This window comes from Ambystoma mexicanum, chromosome 11 (genome assembly GCF_040938575.1).
Source record: "Ambystoma mexicanum isolate Mex_15411 chromosome 11, UKY_AmexF1_1, whole genome shotgun sequence".
NCBI classification, from domain to species: domain Eukaryota; kingdom Metazoa; phylum Chordata; class Amphibia; order Caudata; family Ambystomatidae; genus Ambystoma; species Ambystoma mexicanum.
Genome location: NC_090934.1, coordinates 826,080,915 through 826,095,705, shown reverse-complemented (window position 1 = coordinate 826,095,705; position 14,791 = coordinate 826,080,915). Strand labels below are relative to the sequence as shown.

The 14,791-nt window shown below is 46.3% G+C and overlaps 9 non-coding genes across 9 annotated transcripts; all 9 read left to right on the top strand.

Moving 5' to 3' along the window:
- The first annotated feature begins 745 nt into the window (after positions 1-745).
- Positions 746-817, top strand: TRNAW-CCA (transfer RNA tryptophan (anticodon CCA)). The gene has a single exon. It is a non-coding gene; the product is annotated as a tRNA-Trp (tRNA).
- Positions 818-2,606: 1,789 nt separating this feature from the next.
- TRNAN-GUU (transfer RNA asparagine (anticodon GUU)) lies at positions 2,607-2,680 on the top strand. Its single transcript has one exon. It is a non-coding gene; the product is annotated as a tRNA-Asn (tRNA).
- A 2,561-nt stretch (positions 2,681-5,241) lies between these two features.
- Positions 5,242-5,313, top strand: TRNAW-CCA (transfer RNA tryptophan (anticodon CCA)). The gene has a single exon. It is a non-coding gene; the product is annotated as a tRNA-Trp (tRNA).
- A 1,790-nt stretch (positions 5,314-7,103) lies between these two features.
- On the top strand, positions 7,104-7,177 carry TRNAN-GUU (transfer RNA asparagine (anticodon GUU)). Its single transcript has one exon. It is a non-coding gene; the product is annotated as a tRNA-Asn (tRNA).
- Positions 7,178-7,490: 313 nt separating this feature from the next.
- Positions 7,491-7,562, top strand: TRNAW-CCA (transfer RNA tryptophan (anticodon CCA)). The gene has a single exon. It is a non-coding gene; the product is annotated as a tRNA-Trp (tRNA).
- A 1,790-nt stretch (positions 7,563-9,352) lies between these two features.
- TRNAN-GUU (transfer RNA asparagine (anticodon GUU)) lies at positions 9,353-9,426 on the top strand. Its single transcript has one exon. It is a non-coding gene; the product is annotated as a tRNA-Asn (tRNA).
- A 2,557-nt stretch (positions 9,427-11,983) lies between these two features.
- TRNAW-CCA (transfer RNA tryptophan (anticodon CCA)) lies at positions 11,984-12,055 on the top strand. Its single transcript has one exon. It is a non-coding gene; the product is annotated as a tRNA-Trp (tRNA).
- A 1,791-nt stretch (positions 12,056-13,846) lies between these two features.
- On the top strand, positions 13,847-13,920 carry TRNAN-GUU (transfer RNA asparagine (anticodon GUU)). Its single transcript has one exon. It is a non-coding gene; the product is annotated as a tRNA-Asn (tRNA).
- A 312-nt stretch (positions 13,921-14,232) lies between these two features.
- TRNAW-CCA (transfer RNA tryptophan (anticodon CCA)) lies at positions 14,233-14,304 on the top strand. The gene has a single exon. It is a non-coding gene; the product is annotated as a tRNA-Trp (tRNA).
- The last annotated feature ends 487 nt before the right edge of the window (positions 14,305-14,791 follow it).

Here is a 14,791-nt window from a genome sequence, read left to right as displayed (position 1 = left end):
TGTTAACTGAAAAGACGCTGCTGTTTTTGGCACAAAGACACAGAGTGTTCCACTCAGTAAACCTGAGTCATTTCTCCCGTTTTCTCTGGGTTCAGCCTACTGTCCCCTTTTAACACAAGTGCGCAACTGTGGCTTTCTCCTCATAGCAAGTTATGCCTATACAGAGGACATTTGGTGCCCTGTTGATGGGCTCTGTCCTCTACTAAATCCCCTGTGTTTGTGGATTAGGGGAGGTAGGGAAGTGCTTGATACCCTGATTTGCTGTGGGAAATAGAGCTATTTTAGAAATATTTTCAGGTTGCCTGGGAAGCATATGCAAACAGCACACCAATCAGGTCCCAGGGTAAGCACTGCATGAGTCTCTGTGGCGCAATCGGATAGCGCGTTCGGCTGTTAACCGAAAGGTTGGTGGTTCAAGCCCACCCAGGGAAGATGCATTTTGGCTCAAAAATTCAGCATGACCAACTATGAACTTCTGTTTACCTCTCGCAGGTCTCGTCTGCTGACGTCCAAAAAATCCAATAAACTGTAAGCAATTCTTCTCGCTTGCTTTAGTTTTTCAAAACTTGCCATTCAATTCATAAACATCAAGACTTCATGGGAAGGCTTTGGCTGCAGCGTGTACTGATGCACAGAAGGAAGCTATCCTAGCCAGTCTACCTAAAGAAACAATGAGGCTCTGCAGGTGCATGTACGTCTCCTACCTTTATTCTGTCATCAGACACACCAGGTGGACTGCCACAAGGACCTCGTGGCGCAATGGTAGCGCGTCTGACTCCAGATCAGAAGGTTGCGTGTTCAAATCACGTCGGGGTCATATTTGCTTTTCCCACTCTGAAATACAAAATTGCTCTTCAGTATCTCGTTATTTCAACCTGACTGCATCTTTGTGCTCTGGGCCTAGTTGTTCTGGCGTTTCGAATGTAAGCTTTGCAGCAGGGAAGTATCATATTGACAGACACCCATGAAGGACATGGTCAACCTTTAAAGCAGGCCAATCTCTATGTTTTACTGGATGCAGCAGAAGTATTTCCTCTTTACCATCTCTTCAAGTGGGCCTGACTGATGTGCTGTTTTGTGCACGCTACGTGGGCTTTGTAAAGCATACCTCTGCCATTTGCATGGCCTCCTAGCGCTGTCAATATTTTCGTGTAATCGCTGAATGCTGCACTGTCCTGGGAACTCTAGGTGTGACTAAAGGATATATGCTGGGGCCCCGAAAGGGGGTCGGCAGTCTAGTGGCAATGCCCATCACTTTGCAGTTTGGGTTTGTGAGTTAAGGTACGGGTCTGGTGTCGGAAACCTGTAAGCGCCCTCCCAATCAACTGTCGGTCCTGGATTGTGAGGATTTCCCCTTATACTGGTCTCAGTAGACACATTTCCATTTTACTTTTTCACTCTCGCATTGCCTATTTCTCTCTCTCTCATAGATACATTATAGACAAGAGAGACATTGTCAGCGAGAGGGCTTCACAGCACCTTCCCCCATTTCCCTAAGTGCATTGCAAGGGGCTCTGGGAGGCGTGCACATTTGTCTGAAACACAAAGATCCACTGGCAATAAAAAGCGTAGGTCCCTAGTTTGCATTTCTTAGAATTTGAGGTGACACTCAGAGTTGTCTCGGGCGTGACTGTACATTTCATAGGAGATGTGCTAATCCCCAAACCCTCTTCCTTTGTCCCAGTAATCTGTCTTAGTGCCTCTAGCAAGTTGTTTTCTGAAACAAAGCTTACCTGAACATCCTGTAAAATTGGTAACTTTTCAGTAGCAGTAAAGTGCAGTATATAGCATTCCTGTTGCGCACAGCATCTAGATCCAAAAATTGCTTACTCTACCCCAGAAATTAGAATTCACCCAGTCAAACAGAGGGATCTATAAAGAGCATGGCAAGTAGTTAACATAAGCTACTTCCCCCAAGTTCTCTTGGTGCACTCTGCTGCCCTCTTTTAACAGAAGAATGCAACTGCAGGTCTTGCTTCTCAGCAAGGTACCTACATATAGAATCCTTGGTGCACTCTTGCTAAATCTGCTGGAATGTGTCTTCTATTGTGCCCAAGGTGTTTGTGTATTTGGGGACTCAGGGAAGCAAGGGAGCAGTCTAATGCACTGCAGTGCTAAGAGAGGCATGCCTTTTTCAGAAAAAAGTTCAGGTTTTCTGCCAATCAGAAAAAAATAGCAATGCAATCAGGCCAAAGGCAGAACACACATGCCAGTGAGTCTCTGTGGCGCAATTGGTTAGCGCGTTCGGCTGTTAACCGAAAAGACGCTGCTGTTTTGGGCACAAAGACACAGAGTGTTCCACTCAGTAAACCTGAGTCATTTCTCCCGTGTTCTCTGGGTTCAGCCTACTGTCCCCTTTTAACACAAGTGTGCAACTGTGGCTTTCTCCTCATAGCAAGTTATGCCTACACAGAGGACATTTGGTGCACTGTTGATGGGCTCTGTCCTCTACTAAATCCCCTTTGTTTGTGGATTACGGGAGGTAGGGAAGTGCTTGATACCCTGATTTGCTGTGGGAAATAGAGCTATTTTAGAAATATTTTCAGGTTGCTGGGAAGCATAAGCAAACATCACACCAATCAGGCCCCAGTGTAAGCACTGCATGAGTCTCTGTGGCGCAATCGGTTAGCGCGTTCGGCTGTTAACCGAAAGGTTGGTGGTTCAAGCCCACCCAGGGACGATGCATTTCGGCTCAAAAATTCAGCATGACCAACTATGAACTTCTGTTTACCTCTCGCAGGTCTCGTCTGCTGACGTCCAAAAAATCCAATAAACTGTAAGCAATTCTTCTCGCTTGCTTTAGTTTTTCAAAACTTGCCATTCAATTCATAAACATCAAGACTTCATGGGAAGGGTTTGGCTGCAGCGTGTACTGATGCACAGAAGGAAGCTATCCTAGCCAGTCTACTTAAAGAAGCAATGAGGCTCTGCAGGTCCATGTACGTCTCCTACCTTTATTCTGTCATCAGACACACCAGGTGGATTGCCACAAGGACCTCGTGGCGCAATGGTAGCGCTCTGACTCCAGATCAGAAGGTTTCGTGTTCAAATCATGTCGGGGTCATATTTGCTTTTCCCACTCTGAAATATAAAATTGCTCTTCAGTAATTCGTTATTTCAACCTGACTGCATCTTTGTGCTCTGGGCCTAGTTGTTCTGGCGTTTCGAATGTAAGCTTTGCAGCAGGGAAGTATCATATTGACAGACACCCATGAAGGACATGGTCAACCTTTAAAGCAGGCCAATCTCTATGTTTTACTGGATGCAGCAGAAGTATTTCCTCTTTACCATCTCTTCAAGTGGGCCTGACTGATGTGCTGTTTTGTGCACGCTACGTGGGCTTTGTAAAGCATACCTCTGCCATTTGCATGGCCTCCTAGCGCTGTCAATATTTTCGTGTAATCGCTGAATGCTGCAGTGTCCTGGGAACTCTAGGTGTGACTAAAGGATATATGTTGGGGCCCCGAAAGGGGGTCGGCAGTCTAGTGGCAATGCCCATCACTTTGCAGTTTGGGTTTGTGAGTTCAGGTACCGGTCTGGTGTCGGAAACCTGTAAGCGCCCTCCCAATCAACTGTCGGTCCTGGATTGTGAGGATTTCCCCTTATACTGGTCTCAGTAGACACATTTCCATTTTACTTTTTCACTCTCGCATTGCCTATTTCTCTCTCTCTCATAGATACATTATAGACAAGAGAGACATTGTCAGCGAGAGGGTTGCACAGCACCTTCCCCCCTTTCCCTAAGTGCATTGCAAGGGGCTCTGGGAGGCGTGCACATTTGTCTGAAACACAAAGATCCACTGGCAATAAAAGGCGTAGGACCCCAGTTCGCATTTCTTAGAATTTGAGGAGGCACTCAGAGTTGTCTCGGGCGTGACTGTACCTTTCATAGGAGATGTGCTAATCCCCAAACCCTCTTCCTTTGTCCCAGTAATCTGTCCTAGGGCCTCTAGCAAGTTGTTTTCTGAAACAAAGCTTACCTGAACATCCTGTAAAATTGGTAACTTTTCAGTAGCAGTACAGTACAGTATATAGCATTCCTGTTGCGCACAGCATCTAGATCCAAAAATTGCTTACTCTACCCCAGAAATTAGAATTCACCCAGTCAAACAGAGGGATCTATAAAGATCATGGCAAGTAGTTAACATAAGCTACTTCCCCCAAGTTCTCTTGGTGCACTCTGCTGCCCTCTTTTAACAGAAGAATGCAACTGCAGGTCTTGCTTCTCAGCAAGGTACCTACATATAGAAACCTTGGTGCACTCTTGCTAAATCTGCTGGAATGTGTCTTCTATTGTGCCCAAGGTGGTTGTGTATTTGGGGACTCAGGGAAGCAAGGGAGCAGTCTAATGCACTGCAGTCCTAAGAGAGGCATGCCTTTTTCAGAAAAAAGTTCAGGTTTTCTGCCAATCAGAAAAAAATAGCAATGCAATCAGGCCAAAGGCAGAACACACATGCCAGTGAGTCTCTGTGGCACAATTGGTTAGGGCGTTCGGCTGTTAACCGAAAAGACGCTGCTGTTTTTGGCACAAAGACACAGAGTGTTCCACTCAGTAAACCTGAGTCATTTCTCCCGTGTTCTCTGGGTTCAGCCTACTGTCCCCTTTTAACACAAGTGCGCAACTGTGGCTTTCTCCTCATAGCAAGTTATGCCTACACAGAGGACATTTGGTGCACTGTTGATGGGCTCTGTCCTCTACTAAATCCCCTGTGTTTGTGGATTAGGGGAGGTAGGGGAGTGCTTGATACCCTGATTTGCTGTGGGAAATAGAGCTATTTTAGAAATATTTTCAGGTTGCCTGGGAAGCATAAGCAAACAGCACACCAATCAGGCCCCAGTGTAAGCACTGCATGAGTCTCTGTGGCGCAATCGGTTAGCGCGTCGGCTGTTAACCGAAAGGTTGGTGGTTCTAAGCCCACCCAGGGACGATGCATTTTGGCTCAAAAATTCAGCATGACCAACTATGAACTTCTGTTTACCTCTCGCAGGTCTCGTCTGCTGACGTCCAAAAAATCCAATAAACTGCAAGCAATTCTTCTCGCTTGCTTTAGTTTTTCAAAACTTGCCATTCAATTCATAAACATCAAGACTTCATGGGAAGGGTTTGGCTGCAGCGTGCACTGATGCACAGAAGGAAGCTATCCTAGCCAGTCTACCTAAAGAAGCAATGAGGCTCTGCAGGTGCATGTACGTCTCCTACCTTTATTCTGTCATCAGACACACCAGGTGGACTGCCAGAAGGACCTCGTGGCGCAATGGTAGCGCGTCTGACTCCAGATCAGAAGGTTGTGTGTTCAAATCACTTCGGGGTCATACTTCCTTTTCCCACTCTGAAATACAAAATTGCTCTTCAGTATCTCGTTATTTCAACCTGACTGCATCTTTGTGCTCTGGGCCTAGTTGTTCTGGCGTTTCGAATGTAAGCTTTGCAGCAGGGAAGTTTCATATTGACAGACACCCATGAAGGACATGGTCAACCTTTAAAGCAGGCCAATCTCTATGTTTTACTGGATGCAGCAGAAGTATTTCCTCTTTACCATCTCTTCAAGTGGGCCTGACTGATGTGCTGTTTTGTGCACGCTACGTGGGCTTTGTAAAGCATACCTCTGCCATTTGCATGGCCTCCTAGCGCTGTCAATATTTTCGTGTAATCGCTGAATGCTGCACTGTCCTGGGAACTCTAGGTGTGACTAAAGGATATATGTTGGGGCCCCGAAAGGGGGTCGGCAGTCTAGTGGCAATGGGCATCACTTTGCAGTTTGGGTTTGTGAGTTCAGGTACCGGTCTGGTGTCGGAAACCTGTAAGCGCCCTCCCAATCAACTGTCGGTCCTGGATTGTGAGGGTTTCCCCTTATACTGGTCTCAGAAGACACATTTCCATTTTACTTTTTCACTCTCGCATTGCCTATTTCTCTCTCTCTCATAGATACATTATAGACAAGAGAGACATTGTCAGCGAGAGGGCTTCACAGCACCTTCCCCCATTTCCCTAAGTGCATTGCAAGGGGCTCTGGGAGGCGTGCACATTTGTCTGAAACACAAAGATCCACTGGCAATAAAAAGCGTAGGTCCCTAGTTTGCATTTCTTAGAATTTGAGGTGACACTCAGAGTTGTCTCGGGCGTGACTGTACCTTTCATAGGAGATGTGCTAATCCCCAAACCCTCTTCCTTTGTCCCAGTAATCTGTCTTAGTGCCTCTAGCAAGTTGTTTTCTGAAACAAAGCTTACCTGAACATCCTGTAAAATTGGTAACTTTTCAGTAGCAGTACAGTGCAGTATATAGCATTCCTGTTGCGCACAGCATCTAGATCCAAAAATTGCTTACTCTACCCCAGAAATTAGAATTCACCCAGTCAAACAGAGGGAACTATAAAGAGCATGGCAAGTAGTTAACATAAGCTACTTCCCCCAAGTTCTCTTGGTGCACTCTGCTGCCCTCTTTTAACAGAAGAATGCAACTGCAGGTCTTGCTTCTCAGCAAGGTACCTACATATAGAATCCTTGGTGCAATCTTGCTAAATCTGCTGGAATGTGTCTTCTATTGTGCCCAGGGTGGTTGTGTATTTGGGGACTCAGGGAAGCAAGGGAGCAGTCTAATGCACTGCAGTGCTAAGAGAGGCATGCCTTTTTCAGAAAAAAGTTCAGGTTTTCTGCCAATCAGAAAAAAATAGCAATACAATCAGGCCAAAGGCAGAACACACATGCCAGTGAGTCTCTGTGGCGCAATTGGTTAGCGCGTTCGGCTGTTAACCGAAAAGACGCTGCTGTTTTTGGCACAAAGACACAGAGTGTTCCACTCAGTAAACCTGAGTCATTTCTCCCGTGTTCTCTGGGTTCAGCCTACTGTCCCCTTTTAACACAAGTGCGCAACTGTGGCTTTCTCCTCATAGCAAGTTATGCCTATACAGAGGACATTTGGTGCACTGTTGATGGGCTCTGTCCTCTACTAAATCCCCTGTGTTTGTGGATTAGGGGAGGTAGGGAAGTGCTTGATACCCTGATTTGCTGTGGGAAAAAGAGCTATTTTAGAAATATTTTCAGGTTGCCTGGGAAGTATAAGCAAACAGCACACCAATCAGGCCCCTGTGTAAGAACTGCATGAGTCTCTTTGGCGCAATCGGTTAGCGCGTTCGGCTGTTAACCGAAAGGTTGGTGGTTCAAGCCCACCCAGGGACGGTGCATTTTGGCTCAAAAATTCAGCGTGACCAACTATGGACTTCTGTTTACCTCTCGCAGGTCTCGTCTGCTGACGTCCAAAAAATCCAATAAACTGCAAGCAATTCTTCTCGCTTGCTTTAGTTTTTCAAAACTTGCCATTCAATTCATAAACATCAAGACTTCATGGGAAGGGTTTGGCTGCAGCGTGTACTGATGCACAGAAGGAAGCTATCCTAGCCAGTCTACCTAAAGAAGCAATGAGGCTCTGCAGGTGCATGTACGTCTCCTACCTTTATTCTGTCATCAGACACACCAGGTGGATTGCCACAAGGACCTCGTGGCGCAATGGTAGCGCGTCTGACTCCAGATCAGAAGGTTGTGTGTTCAAATCACGTCGGGGTCATACTTCCTTTTCCCACTCTGAAATACAAAATTGCTCTTCAGTATCTCGTTATTTCAACCTGACTGCATCTTTGTGCTCTGGGCCTAGTTGTTCTGGCGTTTCGAATGTAAGCTTTGCAGCAGGGAAGTATCATATTGACAGACACCCATGAAGGACATGGTCAACCTTTAAAGCAGGCCAATCTCTATGTTTTACTGGATGCAGCAGAAGTATTTCCTCTTTACCATCTCTTCAAGTGGGCCTGACTGATGTGCTGTTTTGTGCACGCTACGTGGGCTTTGTAAAGCATACCTCTGCCATTTGCATGGCCTCCTAGCGCTGTCAATATTTTCGTGTAATCGCTGAATGCTGCACTGTCCTGGGAGCTCTAGGTGTGACTAAAGGATATATGCTGGGGCCCCGAAAGGGGGTCGGCAGTCTAGTGGCAATGGGCATCACTTTGCAGTTTGGGTTTGTGAGTTCAGGTACCGGTCTGGTGTCGGAAACCTGTAAGCGCCCTCCCAATCAACTGTCGGTCCTGGATTGTGAGGATTTCCCCTTATACTGGTCTCAGTAGACACATTTCCATTTTACTTTTTCACTCTCGCATTGCCTATTTCTCTCTCTCTCATAGTTACATTATAGACAAGAGAGACATTGTCAGCGAGAGGGCTTCACAGCACCTTCCCCCCTTTCCCTAAGTGCATTGCAAGGGGCTCTGGGAGGCGTGCACATTTGTCTGAAACACAAAGATCCACTGGCAATAAAAGGCGTAGGACCCCAGTTCGCATTTCTTAGAATTTGAGGAGGCACTCAGAGTTGTCTCGGGCGTGACTGTACCTTTCATATGAGATGTGATAATCCCCAAACCCTCTTCCTTTGTCCCAGTAATCTGTCTTAGTGCCTCTAGCAAGTTGTTTTCTGAAACAAAGCTTACCTGAACATCCTGTAAAATTGGTAACTTTTCAGTAGCAGTACAGTGCAGTATATAGCATTCCTGTTGCGCACAGCATCTAGATCCAAAAATTGCTTACTCTACCCCAGAAATTAGAATTCACCCAGTCAAACAGAGGGATCTATAAAGAGCATGGCAAATAGTTAACATAAGCTACTTCCCCCAAGTTCTCTTGGTGCACTCTGCTGCCCTCTTTTAACAGAAGAATGCAACTGCAGGTCTTGCTTCTCAGCAAGGTACCTACATATAGAATCCTTGGTGCAATCTTGCTAAATCTGCTGGAATGTGTCTTCTATTGTGCCCAGGGTGGTTGTGTATTTGGGGATTCAGGGAAGCAAGGGAGCACTCTAATGCACTGCAGTGCTAAGAGAGGCATGCCTTTTTCAGAAAAAAGTTCAGGTTTTCTGCCAATCAGAAAAAAATAGCAATGCAATCAGGCCAAAGGCAGAACACACATGCCAGTGAGTCTCTGTGGTGCAATTGGTTAGCGCGTTCGACTGTTAACCGAAAAGACGCTGCTGTTTTTGGCACAAAGACACAGAGTGTTCCACTCAGTAAACCTGAGTCATTTCTCCCGTGTTCTCTGGGTTCAGCCTACTGTCCCCTTTTAACACAAGTGCGCAACTGTGGCTTTCTCCTCATAGCAAGTTATGCCTACACAGAGGGCATTTGGTGCACTGTTGATGGGCTCTGTCCTCTACTAAATCCCCTGTGTTTGTGGATTAGGGGAGGTAGGGAAGTGCTTGATACCCTGATTTGCTGTGGGAAAAAGAGCTATTTTAGAAATATTTTCAGGTTGCCTGGGAAGCATAAGCAAACAGCACACCAATCAGGCCCCTGTGTAAGAGCTGCATGAGTCTCTGTGGCGCAATCGGTTAGCGCGTTCGGCTGTTAACCGAAAGATTGGTGGTTCAAGCCCACCCAGGGACGATGCATTTTGGCTCAAAAATTCAGCATGACCAACTATGAACTTCTGTTTACCTCTCGCAGGTCTCGTCTGCTGACGTCCAAAAAATCCAATAAACTGTAAGCAATTCTTCTCGCTTGCTTTAGTTTTTCAAAACTTGCCATTCAATTCATAAACATCAAGACTTCATGGGAAGGGTTTGGCTGCAGCGTGTACTGATGCACAGAAGGAAGCTATCCTAGCCAGTCTACCTAAAGAAGCAATGAGGCTCTGCAGGTGCATTTACATCTCCTACCTTTATTCTGTCATCAGACACACCAGGTGGATTGCCACAAAGACCTCGTGGCGCAATGGTAGCGCGCCTGACTCCAGATCAGAAGGTTGTGTGTTCAAATCACCTCGCGGTCATACTTCCTTTTCCCACTCTAAAATACAAAATTGCTCTTCAGTATCTCGTTATTTCAACCTGACTGCATCTTTGTGCTCTGGGCCTAGTTGTTCTGGCGTTTCGAATGTAAGCTTTGCAGCAGGGAAGTATCATATTGACAGACACCCATGAAGGACATGGTCAACCTTTAAAGCAGGCCAATCTCTATGTTTTACTGGATGCAGCAGAAGTATTTCCTCTTTACCATCTCTTCAAGTGGGCCTGACTGATGTGCTGTTTTGTGCACGCTACGTGGGCTTTGTAAAGCATACCTCTGCCATTTGCATGGCCTCCTAGCGCTGTCAATATTTTCGTGTAATCGCTGAATGCTGCACTGTCCTGGGAACTCTAGGTGTGACTAAAGGATATATATATGTTGGGGCCCCGAAAGGGGGTCGGCAGTCTAGTGGCAATGGGCATCATTTTGCAGTTTGGGTTTGTCAGTTCAGGTACCGGTCTGGTGTCGGAAACCTGTAAGCGCCCTCCCAATCAACTGTCGGTCCTGGATTGTGAGGATTTCCCCTTATACTGGTCTCAGTAGACACATTTCCATTTTACTTTTTCACTCTCGCATTGCCTATTTCTCTCTCTCTCATAGATATATTATAGACAAGAGAGACATTGTCAGCGAGAGGGTTGCACAGCACCTTCCCCCATTTCCCTAAGTGCATTGCATGGGGCTCTGGGAGGCGTGCACATTTGTCTGAAACACAAAGATCCACTGGCAATAAAAGGCGTAGGACCCCAGTTCGCATTTCTTAGAATTTGAGGAGGCACTCAGAGTTGTCTCGGGCGTGACTGTACCTTTCATAGGAGATGTGCTAATCCCCAAACCCTCTTCCTTTGTCCCAGTAATCTGTCCTAGGGCCTCTAGCAAGTTGTTTTCTGAAACAAAGCTTACCTGAACATCCTGTAAAATTGGTAACTTTTCAGTAGCAGTACAGTGCAGTATATAGCATTCCTGTTGCGCACAGCATCTAGATCCAAAAATTGCTTACTCTACCCCAGAAATTAGAATTCACCCAGTCAAACAGAGGGATCTATAAAGATCATGGCAAGTAGTTAACATAAGCTACTTCCCCCAAGTTCTCTTGGTGCACTCTGCTGCCCTCTTTTAACAGAAGAATGCAACTGCAGGTCTTGCTTCTCAGCAAGGTAACTACATATAGAAACCTTGGTGCACTCTTGCTAAATCTGCTGGAATGTGTCTTCTATTGTGCCCAAGGTGGTTGTGTATTTGGGGACTCAGGGAAGCAAGGGAGCAGTCTAATGCACTGCAGTGCTAAGAGAGGCATGCCTTTTTCAGAAAAAAGTTCAGGTTTTCTGCCAATCAGAAAAAAATAGCAATGCAATCAGGCCAAAGGCAGAACACACATGCCAGTGAGTCTCTGTGGCGCAATTGGTTAGAGCGTTCGGCTGTTAACCGAAAAGACGCTGCTGTTTTTGGCACAAAGACACAGAGTGTTCCACTCAGTAAACCTGAGTCATTTCTCCCGTGTTCTCTGGGTTCAGCCTACTGTCCCCTTTTAACACAAGTGCGCAACTGTGGCTTTCTCCTCATAGCAAGTTATGCCTACACAGAGGGCATTTGGTGCACTGTTGATGGGCTCTGTCCTCTACTAAATCCCCTGTGTTTGTGGATTAGGGGAGGTAGGGAAGTGCTTGATACCCTGATTTGCTGTGGGAAAAAGAGCTATTTTAGAAATATTTTCAGGTTGCCTGGGAAGCATAAGCAAACAGCACACCAATCAAGCCCCTGTGTAAGAACTGCATGAGTCTCTGTGGCGCAATCGGTTAGCGCGTAACCGAAAGGTTGGTGGTTCAAGCCCACCCAGGGACGGTGCATTTTGGATCAAAAATTCAGCGTGACCAACTATGGATTTCTGTTTACCTCTCGCAGGTCTCGTCTGCTGACGTCCAAAAAATCCAATAAACTGCAAGCAATTCTTCTCGCTTGCTTTAGTTTTTCAAAACTTGCCATTCAATTCATAAACATCAAGACTTCATGGGAAGGGTTTGGCTGCAGCGTGTACTGATGCACAGAAGGAAGCTATCCTAGCCAGTCTACCTAAAGAAGCAATGAGGCTTTGCAGGTGCATGTACGTCTCCTACCTTTATTCTGTCATCAGACACACCAGGTGGACTGCCACAAGGACCTCGTGGCGCAATGGTAGCACGTCTGACTCCAGATCAGAAGGTTGCGTGTTCAAATCACGTCGGGGTCATATTTGCTTTTCCCACTCTGAAATACAAAATTGCTCTTCAGTATCTCGTTATTTCAACCTGACTGCATATTTGTGCTCTGGGCCTAGTTGTTCTGGCGTTTCGAATGTAAGCTTTGCAGCAGGGAAGTATCATATTGACAGACACCCATGAAGGACATGGTCAACCTTTAAAGCAGGCCAATCTCTATGTTTTACTGGATGCAGCAGAAGTATTTCCTCTTTACCATCTCTTCAAGTGGGCCTGACTGATGTGCTGTTTTGTGCACGCTACGTGGGCTTTGTAAAGCATACCTCTGCCATTTGCATGGCCTCCTAGCGCTGTCAATATTTTCGTGTAATCGCTGAATGCTGCACTGTCCTGGGAACTCTAGGTGTGACTAAAGGATATATGCTGGGGCCCCGAAAGGGGGTCGGCAGTCTAGTGGCAATGCCCATCACTTAGTAGTTTGGGTTTGTGAGTTCAGGTACCGGTCTGGTGTCAGAAAACTGTAAGCGCCCTCCCAATCAACTGTCGGTCCTGGATTGTGAGGATTTCCCCTTATACTGGTCTCAGTAGACACATTTCCATTTTACTTTTTCACTCTCGCATTGCCTATTTCTCGCTCTCTCATAGATACATTATAGACAAGAGAGACATTGTCAGCGAGAGGGTTTCACAGCACCTTCCCCCATTTCCCTAAGTGCATTGCATGGGGCTCTGGGAGGCGTGCACATTTGTCTGAAACACAAAGATCCACTGGCAATAAAAGGCGTAGGACCCCAGTTCGCATTTCTTAGAATTTGAGGAGGCACTCAGAGTTGTCTCGGGCGTGACTGTACCTTTCATAGGAGATGTGCTAATCCCCAAACCCTCTTCCTTTGTCCCAGTAATCTGTCCTAGGGCCTCTAGCAAGTTGTTTTCTGAAACAAAGCTTACCTGAACATCCTGTAAAATTGGTAACTTTTCAGTAGCAGTACAGTGCAGTATATAGCATTCCTGTTGCGCACAGCATCTAGATCCAAAAATTGCTTACTCTACCCCCAGAAATTAGAATTCACCCAGTCAAACAGAGGGATCTATAAAGATCATGGCAAGTAGTTAACATAAGCTACTTCCCCCAAGTTCTCTTGGTGCACTCTGCTGCCCTCTTTTAACAGAAGAATGCAACTGCAGGTCTTGCTTCTCAGCAAGGTACCTACATATAGAAACCTTGGTGCACTCTTGCTAAATCTGCTGGAATGTGTCTTCTATTGTGCCCAAGGTGGTTGTGTATTTGGGGACTCAGGGAAGCAAGGGAGCAGTCTAATGCACTGCAGTGCTAAGAGAGGCATGCCTTTTTCAGAAAAAAGTTCAGGTTTTCTGCCAATCAGAAAAAAATAGCAATGCAATAAGGCCAAAGGCAGAACACACATGCCAGTGAGTCTCTGTGGCACAATTGGTTAGCGCGTTCGGCTGTTAACCGAAAAGACGCTGCTGTTTTTGGCACAAAGACACAGAGTGTTCCACTCAGTTAACCTGAGTCATTTCTCCCGTGTTCTCTGGGTTCAGCCTACTGTCCCCTTTTAACACAAGTGCGCAACTGTGGCTTTCTCCTCATAGCAAGTTATGCCTACACAGAGGACATTTGGTGCACTGTTGATGGGCTCTGTCCTCTACTAAATCCCCTGTGTTTGTGGATTAGGGGAGGTAGGGAAGTGCTTGATACCCTGATTTGCTGTGGGAAATAGAGCTATTTTAGAAATATTTTCAGGTTGCCTGGGAAGCATAAGCAAACAGCACACCAATCAGGCCCCAGTGTAAGCACTGCATGAGTCTCTGTGGCGCAATCGGTTAGCGCGTTCGGCTGTTAACCGAAAGGTTGGTGGTTCAAGCCCACCCAGGGACGATGCATTTTGGCTCAAAATTCAGCATGACCAACTATGAACTTCTGTTTACCTCTCGCAGGTCTCGTCTGCTGACGTCCAAAAAATCCAATAAACTGTAAGCAATTCTTCTCGCTTGCTTTAGTTTTTCAAAACTTGCCATTCAATTCATAAACATCAAGACTTCATGGGAAGGGTTTGGCTGCAGCGTGTACTGATGCACAGAAGGAAGCTATCCTAGCCAGTCTACCTAAAGAAGCAATGAGGCTCTGCAGGTGCATGTACGTCTCCTACCTTTATTCTGTCATCAGACACACCAGGTGGACTGCCACAAGGACCTCGTGGCGCAATGGTAGCGCGTCTGACTCCAGATCAGAAGGTTGTGTGTTCAAATCACATCGGGGTCAAACTTCCTTTTCCCACTCTAAAATACAAAATTGCTCTTCAGTATCTCGTTATTTCAACCTGACTGCATCTTTGTGCTCTGGGCCTAGTTGTTCTGGCGTTTCGAATGTAAGCTTTGCAGCAGGGAAGTATCATATTGACAGACACCCATGAAGGACATGGTCAACCTTTAAAGCAGGCCAATCTCTATGTTTTACTGGATGCAGCAGAAGTATTTCCTCTTTACCATCTCTTCAAGTGGGCCTGACTGATGTGCTGTTTTGTGCACGCTACGTGGGCTTTGTAAAGCATACCTCTGCCATTTGCATGGCCTCCTAGCGCTGTCAATATTTTCGTGTAATCGCTGAATGCTGCACTGTCCTGGGAACTCTAGGTGTGACTAAAGGATATATGTTGGGGCCCCGAAAGGGGGTCGGCAGTCTAGTGGCAATGGGCATCACTTTGCAGTTTGGGTTTGTGAGTTCAGGTACCGGTCTGGTGTCGGAAACC